The sequence below is a fragment of the Molossus molossus genome, unplaced genomic scaffold, assembly GCF_014108415.1.
Source record: "Molossus molossus isolate mMolMol1 unplaced genomic scaffold, mMolMol1.p scaffold_m16_p_21, whole genome shotgun sequence".
Lineage (NCBI taxonomy): Eukaryota > Metazoa > Chordata > Mammalia > Chiroptera > Molossidae > Molossus > Molossus molossus.
Genome location: NW_023425357.1, coordinates 8514759 through 8525229, shown reverse-complemented (window position 1 = coordinate 8525229; position 10471 = coordinate 8514759). Strand labels below are relative to the sequence as shown.

Sequence of the window (10471 nt, the reverse complement as noted above, 5' to 3'; positions counted from 1 at the left end):
CCTCCCGCTTTTTCCAAAAGCCAGCGCGAGGAGGGGGATCGACTGCTTCTGACGCGCGCGCCTCCCGCCGGCCACTCCCTCTACCTCGCGCCAGTAGCTGCGGCGGCTGGCAGCCCCTGCTGCGCACGCGCACTTGCCCACCCCACTCTGTACGGTTGCGAGTCGCCTCGCGCTCTGTCTCGCGCCGCAGCCGCTGCAGTAGCGGCATTTTCTTGGGGCGCACGCGCACTGCACCCTCCACGGCGGTTCCCAGCACCAGGCCGTGACGGTGGCAGGGAGCCCCTCGGGAGTGCACGCGCTCTCGCATCTCACCCTACTCCGCGCCGGCTGTCCCCTCGCAGCGCGCTCCCAGGGGCCGTTATCCTGCAACGGTCTCAGCGCCACGCACGCGCAGTAGCAGTCGGGGGGGGGGGCGCGTGCGAGGGAGCGCCGGCCGCAGGAAAGAGGCGCCGCTGCCGCCATTGCGAAGGAGGGAGGGAGGGAGCGAGCGAGCGAGGCTGGTCCGCCCTCCCCCTGGTTCCCGCCCCTCCCCCTTCCCCTCCCCGCCCCCCCGGCCCCGAGGGAGAGCCGCGGCGCGGCGGGAGGAGGAGGAGGCGGAGGAGGGAGTCCGTGAGGGAGGGTCCACCCGGCCCCCCGCCGCCGAAGCCGCCGCCGCCGCCTGAGCCACCGCTAGACGAGAAGCAGCAGAACATGGCGCCGGGGCCGCCGTCGCCGCTGCCGGGATCCCGGAGGCCGGAGCCGCGCTGAGGGCGCCCAGCTGGTGAGTGCGCGAGCTCGCGGGCCCCGGCGGCGAGGCCGGGCGCCGCCCCGCTGCGGGGTCCTGGGGGAGGCGGGGACCGCGGGGCCTGGAGCCCGTGAACAATAGAGGAGCTGGAGGGGGAGGGGAGGGAGCGGCCCCCCAGCCCCCGGGCTCCGCGGGCCCCGCAGCTTCGTGCTGCGGCCCGGCTCACGGGGCCCGCCGGCCCTTCGGACATGCCCCGGACTGCCCGGGCTCTGCTGTCCTCGCGTCTGCACCCACCCTCCGATTGAGATCTCGGTATATGCCTCGCCACTCCCCCCTGCCCCCCATTCAGCCACTGCTCCCAATTCTGCGCCCCCCCCCTTCCGCCTTTGCCCCTCCTGGACTCTGCAGTGCTCATGGGACCCACTTCCTCAGTGACCCTTCTGCATCCCTTAAGCCTGGACCCCCACTTTGAGATTCCTGATCTCTCCGCCTCTTCTCAGATTCCGTTCTTACCACTCTACGTATTTGACCCCTTCTTTGACCTGTCTACTCTCGCTCCTCTCAGAATCTGCTGCATCCCCAGGAGCTGTCCCTCTAGGACCTGTGGTTCCATCTCCTTTGGAGATCCTTCTGAGACCCTGTTCATCTCGCTCTGCTGCCCCCTGGTCTTCTCCTTGGACTTCATTTCTCCTCCCTCTTGGGCCCTACTGTCCGCTCACAGCACCTGCTGCACCCCAGGGATGCCCCCGGGCTCTCTGACCCTTCCATATCTTAGTTCTGTTCTCTGCTCCCTCATGTTGTCTCCTCTCCTTCTCACATCTTCTCTTTGCCATTCAGACCCTTTCCTCTTTTCCTGACCTTTCTGCCCCCCGGTTCTGCCCGTTGCCCGATCTCCGCTCTTTCTATGCCCCCTAAACTGCTTGCTTTTTCAACTGACTCTGCCTTTCTTGAAGCAGCCTCTTCCCCATCTCTGACCCTGCATCCCTCTCATTTCTGCCATTCACTTCTCTGCCTTCTCTCCCTAACCCAGCCCTTCCGCAGCCTCAGTGCTGCCCGGATATAGTCTGCCCCAGTATTCCTGAGATTTTCCCTCCCCACCTCCTCATTGGCACTCTTGAGCTATTCCATTCATTTGCTCCCTCTTCCTTTGACCTGTCTCCCTTTCAGTTCTTCTCTTCTTTAGACCTGCTTCCAGTCTTCTCTTTGCTCAAATCCTGTCATCCCCATTTTGGCCCTTTACCTCATTAAACCATCCATAACTTTGACCTATCACCCTCTTCCCTTCCCATTTTTCCTCTTACAAACCTGCACCCAAATCCTTTCTGCACCTGCTCTTTCATTTGTTCATTTCTGCTCCATCCTCTCTTATCTCTCCCTCCCAGCTCTGCCCCTTTTGGAGCTGTCCACTTGCTCACCTAATTTTTTTTTTTGGACCCATTTCAATTCCTACTGCTGTCCCTTCTTGGAGTGGTCCTCTTGAATCCTGGTCTTCTAACTACCTCCCACTTCTGTTGCCTCTCAATTCTAAGATTACCACCTGACCTTTCCCCCCACCATTTTGATTCAGCTCTCAACCTCCACTTTCTCCTTTCTTGTGTTTGTCCTTCCCACTTTGCCCTGCCTCATACCTTCTTTTTGAGTCCTCCTTCTCCCAGTTCTGCCCAATATATTAGAGATGTCTTTTCAACCATTCCTTTCTATCATTGCCTGTCTCCCCACCTCAAACCCCCTTCTTGGAGCTTCCTGAGTTTTTGGATGGATTCTTCCTCCCTTTTGGAAACTCCTCTCCCAGTTCTGTTCCTCATTGACTTCTTTTCCTCCCTCGCTTTTTCTTTCCCCTTGTATCCTGGCAGGCTCTTTATCTTCCTATTTAGTTTCTGTTAGGCTTGCTTCTCTCAGCTCCCCTCCTTCCTTGACCCACCCATTCCCTACTGAGTGTCCCCCCTCTTCAGGCAAACCTTTTTCTAGTCTGCGTCCTCAGCTTTGGAGGAGAAGGGGCTAGGTTGGGCCTAGGGTTTTCTAGGCTCTGATTTAAACTGCAGATTCCCTTGGCTTCCTGATCCTGAGGGTTTTACCTTGAGGAATCTTGTGAGATCTAGGTAAATAGGTGGGGGCTGGTTGATTGGTACTGCTCTCTGGAGTCTGGGAGTGTCCCCCCCATCTCTTTTTACCAAGGTTAGTGGTAGGGGGGTAGATCTCTTTCCACTGCCCCATTTTCTTTCCCTTTCCCATCTTGCTCCCTAGCCCCTTCAGTTCCCTGGGTTTGCTGCTTTGTGTCCTTCAGAAAAGGAGAGTGCAGCTGCTCACAGGTCTTGCTTCTCTTTCTCCCTTTCCCTCCCCTCTTCTCTGAGCTATTGTAAAGAGACAGTAGTACCCTCTCCCCCTTCCACCTCCAAGCCAGCACCCCTTGAGAGAACATAGGAGTGGGCTTTTTTTCCCCAGCTGACAAATCATATTTTTGTTTTACCCTTGGCTAGGGAAATGCCATTTCTCAAGTTCTCCCCAATCTCACCAAGGGTTATGGACACACTTGCTATTTACTGCTCTGGGTCTGCAGAGGATTCTTGCTTTCTTTAATGGTCTCTAGTTTGCAGTCTAGCCTTTGGGAGGGGTGGGAGAGAGTGGGCTTATTTCTTTTTCACCTCTGCCCCAGGAAGGCTTCAGCTTCCTGGTCTTCAAAATAGTGAGGGCCTGGGTTTGGAAAGCTCTTTGCTGTTGTTGAAAGAGAGTGCCAAGTGTCACTCAGATTTCTGCCCCCAGGTATTGCAAGCACTCCTACCAACAGAAGCTGAATGCTTCTGGGCAGATCCATGCTGGTATACCAGTTATAGGGTGGGCCCAGACATACCCCAAGCCATTTGAGTGACCTGATTTGATAGTGAGAAAGGGGTGCCAGAAACTGGCTGCTTTGATTGGATTTTTTGTCTTAACTACCTGGGAAATTAGTTTTGCTACCTTTCCTTGAGCTGTTTTCTTCAGTGATCTTATGTTGGGGTGGGGTTTAGGAAATTCATTCTGAGGAAGAGGTGGTTTTTACAGAAAAGCCATCCAACTGTTGTCCTTCCTTAACTTAGGAGAGGGAACTTTTTGCATGTTTTAGGTTTATTTATTTTATTTCTTAAGTAAATCAATAGCCTGATCATCCTCCCCCCCCCCCCCAGGAATTGGCCTGGGGCAAGTGCATATTAAAACATCCATCCAGCTGTGAAGGAGCATTTACTGGAAGGATTTATTTCTTCACTGAACTTCGATCAAACTTTATTTCAGCACTTACTTAAAAATAGTTCTATGTGAACACATTTGAAATAAAAAACATTCACTGTCATCTACAGAATTGGACCATTGACTCATCACATGTTAGGGCATTTATATGTGAGACTAAGCAGGGCTGGGTAGTAGCTCCATATGGGTCTTTTAGTTTCTAACTTCTTAGACTTTAAATTTTCTGACAAGTAGAGGCTGGTAATTGTAATTGTGTATGGCATGTGTCTTCACCATTATTAACTTAAAGAATTTTGATTCATTTTTGCTGGTTTCTGTTCATTTCTGAATTTTGGCCATATGAATCATGATTAATTCTCTGAATTTTAGAATTCATGTTCCCCATGTTGGTATAAGTAGTTTCTTTAAAAAAATTCTTAATGTGGAAGTGGCAGTTAATTAAGAATAAAAACAACTGTATATGCAGTACTGGTTAAATTTGTGTTCCAGAGTTTTAACATCACTGGCAGGACAAAAAGTTTCTGCATGCCCAAAGCCTAAGTTTACATAATAGGAAGAGATGAGACAGAAGAACAAAGAGCTGATTTTTCTTCTAACTGGTAACTGATGTTCTAAAGACTGTCAGATTTCTCTGATGGTAGCAGAGGCTCTAACCCCAGTATCAACATTTGCTTTCGCGATGGAATTGGGTGCCACAGAAATCCCAGGAGGTAGCCTTAGCCTTCTGAAACAGTTACTGTGCTAGTTAGGAGTAGGATGTGGAGCAGGAGATGGTGGTAGATGACTGTTTTCAACCTAGTGACATGTCTTAAAGGGCTCTTGCCCTGCCTAGAAAATCTTTGTAATACTGCCCTGATCAAAGTTCCGCTCTTTTTTTTCTGGTATGTCCCTACTCCCTTACACATCTCCCCTTTTTTTCTTGGTATGATGTATTTTTTTGGCATGATGTATTTTTCTTGACATGATAACATCTAGGACAATAAGAAAGAAAAAAAAATTCACCCCTTTTCATACTGGACACATGGAAGAAGTTTCCCGCATGCAGATCCATGGTCCTGCTGGTGGCTTTCGACAAAGGACAGTTTGGGAGGAGTGAGAGTTGCATAGGTGACCGTAAACCACAGCTTCATAGGTATTTAGTCAGTCTGTACAAGATGGGAAAACATACCAGGTCAATACATTTGGAGATTGAAAAGGTGTGAGTAGTTTTCCTTCTCTAGTCTCCTCTGCTTTTCTGTCCTAGGTCTGTTGTAGGGTTCTGAGAGGTGTTAGGCCACTTCAGGACCTTCCTGTGATCTGCTCTACGTATTGTCATTCACTGCTTGGTGGTCTAACAGTCTTAATTTACCCTGTCAGTGGGACATTTTATGGATTATCTAGTCTAGTTGTTTAAATTACCTTTTCCACACTATATAAAATAGATAAACTTGGAGAGTCTCTGCAGGAAATGGGAAGAAGTTGACTAACAGAAATCCCTTGGGTTTGGAGCAACACAGTATAAAAATCAGTGCTTGGTCTGGCCTCCTCATTTACAGATGGGTTAATGGAAGGTTTGCAAAAGGGGCATGGGGACAGACTTCTTGTCATAGTTGAAAGAGTACTGGACATACAAGTAGGAGGTCTTCTGGTCTAGGCCTTAACCCAGTTAGTTGGAACGTTGGACAAATCACTTAACCTCTTTGACTTCATATTTCCTAATCTGAAGTATAGTGTGCTGTCAAGCTGATTGTAGATTCTTATTGTTCTGGGTCACACACAAAGTTAGAGCTGGGACTGACTCCTGGTGCTATTCTAACTACCTCCCTCCCAAATTATATTCTGTAACCCAGAATCAGGGATAGGGGCTCTGTCCTGAGGACACAGTAAAATGAACTGGATTACCTTTGTTACATACTTTTTCAAGTGTAAAATAAACATTGCCTCTCTTTTGACTTGCATGAAAATTAGTTTAGCATTTAGGGGAGCTTGGCTGGTGTGGCTCAGTGGATTGAGAGTCCTCCCATGGACTGAGAGGTCTGTGTTCAATTCCTGGTCAGGGCACATGCCCAGGTTGTGCGCTCGATCCCCAGTTGGGGGTGTGCAGGATGCAGCTGATTGATGTTTCACATTGATGTTTCTTTTTTTTTTTAATCCTCACCTGAGCATATTTTTTTATTTTTGTTCCGATAGAATGGGAGGAAGGGAGGGAGGGAAAGAGAGAGAAACATTGACGTGAGAGAGACATATTGACTGGTTGCCTCCCGCACGACCCTGACCAAGGCCTGGATGAACTACAACTGAGGTACGTGCCCTTGACTGGAATCGAACCCGTGACTCATGGGTCCACGGGCCAACGCTCTAACCGCTGAGCCAAACCAGCCAGGGCTCACATCGATGTTTCTATCTTGCTCTCCTTTCCTCTCTCTCTAAAAAAAAAAAAATCAATAAAAACATTAAAAAATAATTTAGGGGGAAAGGGGCATCCAAATTGTATTGACTATAACTGCATAGCTAAAAGCGTATACCTCTTTTAAAAATAATACAGAATTTTTCAAGCTGAGTCATTGTTAACCTAGGCTCTCAAATAGCAATGGTCTGAATAGCACTTGAATTGCTGTCATTAAGAAATGCAAACAAATCATTCATGTTCATCTTCCGGAAAGTTTATTCCTATTTTAATTTTGAGACAGTGCCTTATCAGGCTTCCTTTATGAAGAATTCTTAAAAGTAACTTTTGGGCCTTGGCTGATTTGGCTCAGTGGTTAGAGTGTTAGCTCGAGCTCCAAAGGGTCTCAGGTTTGATTCCCGGTCAAGGGCATGTACCTGGGTTGCAGGTTCCATCCTCATCCCTGGTCAGAGTCCTGAGAGAGGCAACCCATTGATGTGTCTCTCTCACATTGATATCTCTCTCGCTCTTGCTCTCCCTCTCTCTCCCCCTTTCCTCCCTCTCCAGCCCTTTCCTCCTCTTCCTCACTCTGTTTAAAAAAAAAAAAATCAATGGAAAAATGTCCTTGGGTGAGGATTTAAAAAAATAATAATTTTGCCTGGCCAGTTTGGCTTAGCAGTAGAGCATCAGCCCGCGGACCAGTAAGTCTCGGGTTTGATTCCAGCCAAGAGTATGTACCTTGGTTGCGGTTTGTCCCTGGCCCCGGTCGCAGTTGTGGTGGAGGCAACCAGTCGATGTTTCTCTCTCTGTCTCTTCCTCCCACTCTGTCTGAAGATAAATAGAAAAATATCCTCAGATGAGGATTAAAAATAAATACATAAAAAATAATAATAATTTTTGGCATCTATCAGTCTAATTTTCATTTATTTGCTTCTTTGATATTAAGAAACACCATTTAGGCTCTGGCCAGTTTGGCTCAGCGGCTGGAGCGTCGGACTGCGGTCCGGAAAGACCCGGGTTCGGTTCCCGCTGAGGGCACGTACTTCGGTTGCAGTTTGTCCCCGGCCCTGGTTGGTCGTGCGGGTGGCAGCCACCTGATGTGTCCCTTTCACGTCGATGTTTCTCTCTCTCTCTCTCTCCCTCTCTCTCCCTCCCACTCTATCTGTACAAAAGATGGAAAAATGTCCTCGGGTGAGGATTAAAAAAAAAGAAACACCATTTAGTAGCTATATTAGCAGAGAGCCCCAGGTACTTTCAGCCATGAAGCATCATCACAGGAAAGTAATACTTTAGTTGAAAACAGCCAGATTTTCTTACCTCCTTCAGCTTCCTTTATTAAAATGAACATTTTCATTTTATGGAATTTCCAACAATTGCGACTGTTGCATTATGCACGATTAGGTATTTCATACCTTTTTGCTCTCTTAGTGTCTCTGCATTCTTATTTGGAAAATGTCCTTTTGCTGGTCACTATAGTAATATTTGTACTTGGTAATAGATTTGAACAATTAAAGGCGGCTATGTTATAAAGAATGCTGAATTGATAGTGAAGAGACCAGTGTCCCAGCCCTGCCTCTGCCGCTTACTGGCTATGTGATTTTGGCCAAGTCATTTTTACTTCTCTGGGCTGCAGTTTCTTCATTTAAAAAATGAAGGGAGCCCTGGCCGGTTTGGCTCAGCGGTTAGAGCGTCCGCCTGCGGTCCGGAGAGGCCCGGGTTCGGTTCCCGCTAAGGGCATGTACCTCGGTTGCAGTTTGTCCCCGGCCCTGGTTGGTCGTGCGGGTGGCAGCCACTCGATGTGTCCCTTCACGTCGATGTTTCCCTCTCTCTCTCTTCCTCTCTCTCCCTCCCTCTCTATCTGTACAAAACATGGAAAAATGTCCTTGGATGAGGATTAAAAAAAAAAAAAAAAAAAAAAAAAATGAAGGGATTATACTAGTTGGTTCCCATTTCACCTTATATTATAGCTAATAATGCTGAAATGTCTTCTCTCTTTAGATAGTAAACTCTTTGAGGAAGGGGACCCTCTCATATATCTTTTATTTTCTATCACACCTAGCAAAATGCCTTGCGCATAATAGACCCCAGTACATAATATTGATTGAATCCACACAGGTTGCCAAAGCCTTTTTCTTTCCTTTTTTTGATGGGGGGGGAGGTGGGGGATGTGTGCACCAACTGTAAGATCATTTTTATTTTATTTAAATTTATTTTTTTTAAATCCTCACCCGAGGATATTTTTCCACTTATCTTCAGATGGAGTGTGAAGGGGAGAGAAAAGAGAGGGGGAGAGAGAGAAACATCCATGTGAGCAAGACACATCAATTGGTTGCCTCCCACACGACCCCAACCAGGGCTGGCGCCAAACCGCAACCGAGGTACGTGTCTTTGACCAGAATTGAACCTGCAACTCTTTGGTCTGCAGGCTGATGCTCTATCCGCTGAGCCAAACCAGTCAGGGCTCAGGTTATTTTTAGGCTTTAAATTCTTAGAGGGCATGCCTTCCTGATCAGCATTTAGTCTTCATACATATATACATACATATGCCATAAGTGTCTTGTCTGTGGTTACACAGCTAATAGGTGATAGTGCTGTGTTATGAATCCATGTCTGTCTCATTCCAGAATTTGTGTTTATTGCCTCGCTGGGATATAAGAAGAAGCTATAATTCATCCCCTTGAGGAATTTATAGCCAGTTATATATAATGCAAGGTGGGGTGGGGGAAGTACATGTCGAATAGACCAATCTAATTAATTTCTGGCTCCTTGGGAGGCAGTACTGTAGTAATAAAGATTTTCATATTCAGAGACTGAGCACACAGTAGGTTCCATATCATAGTGTTTTGAAAAGACTCTGTAGCCACAAGTACCAGCTTGTTTTTCTAGCCAGCATATTGAAAAAGTTGAGCATTTTATTTCTGACCTGGATTCAAACCCAGGTGTAACAAAACCACATATAAGTAAACTTTGTCTCACAAAAGGAGATAAGAAATGTTTGGTCATAGAATGACTCTTAAATCGATATTTTCTTTGGGGAATAGAAAAGTATCTGAATGGCTCTGAACTGAGATTTTCTTTTTTTGAGAAAATTCTAGGCAACTAGAAATGTATATATAAAAACATACTTTGTCCCTTGACTTATTTGTGTGGCGCTCACTACAATTTAAAAAACAAAAGAAAACTGCAATTCAACCCTGGTCAGTGTGGCTCAATGTTTTAGAGCAAGCCCATGCATCAGAGGATCTCGGGTTTGATTCCCAATCAAGGGCACATACTTGGGTTGCATTTTTTTGTTTTTGTTTTTGTTTTTCCACTGAGTGGAAAGGAGGGAGTGAAAGAGGGAGGAGGAGAGAGATTAATATCGATGTAAGAGAGACACATCCATTGATTGCAGGATCAAACCTGCAACCCAGCCCTGGCCTGTTGGCTCGGGGGTTAGAGTGTCGGCCCTTGGACCAGGGAGTCCCATGTTCAGTTCCTGCTAAGGGCACATACCTTGGTTGCAGTTTGTCCTCGGCCCTGGTTGGGGTTGTGTGGGTGGCAACCACGTGATGTTTCTCTCTCACATTGATGTTTCTCTCTCTCTTCCTCCCTCTCTCTGTCCCGCTCTGTCTGAGGATGAATGCAAAAATGTCCTCGGGTGAGAATTAAAAAAAGGTACGTGCCCTTGATTCTGACCCTTTGGTGTGCAGGCAATGCTCTATCCACTGAGCCACACAGGCCAGGGCATGGTTTGCAATTTTGATCCCTGGCCCTGGTCTGGGTCTGGGCGGGTGTGGGAGGCAACCAGTGGATGTCTCTCTCTCCCTCCTTTTCTCCCTCCTTCCTTCCTTCCCTCCCTCCCTCTCTCTCTCTCTCTCTCTCTCTCCTTCCCTTCCTCCTTCCTTTCCACTCTCTAAAAATCAATGGAAAAAATATCCTCAGGTGAGGATTAACAACAGAACAACACACAAAAAAATAAAACCTGCAATTTGAAAGTTATGGGGTGGGGTGGGATACTGACCAACCTCAACTAATAGCCTCCTGAAGTGTAAAACAAGTTATACTTCTCCTATCTCCATTTAAAGAAAGGTCAAAACCGTGGGTTCATCTATTGCAGCCTGCACTTCTTAGGAATAAGACAAAGGAAAATCATTACCCTTAATTGCCACAGGCAATTA

General features: G+C 47.5%; 1 protein-coding gene across 2 annotated transcripts in view; it reads left to right on the top strand.

Moving 5' to 3' along the window:
• Positions 1 to 701: 701 nt before the first annotated feature.
• The window catches only part of ARHGAP35 (Rho GTPase activating protein 35), a 141973-nt gene continuing 132203 nt past the window's right edge, over positions 702 to 10471 (top strand). For both annotated transcript variants that reach the window (XM_036274325.1, XM_036274326.1), the window contains exon 1: positions 702 to 760. The gene's annotated coding sequence lies outside the window, so the exon portion shown is untranslated. The remainder of the gene's footprint in view (positions 761 to 10471) is intronic.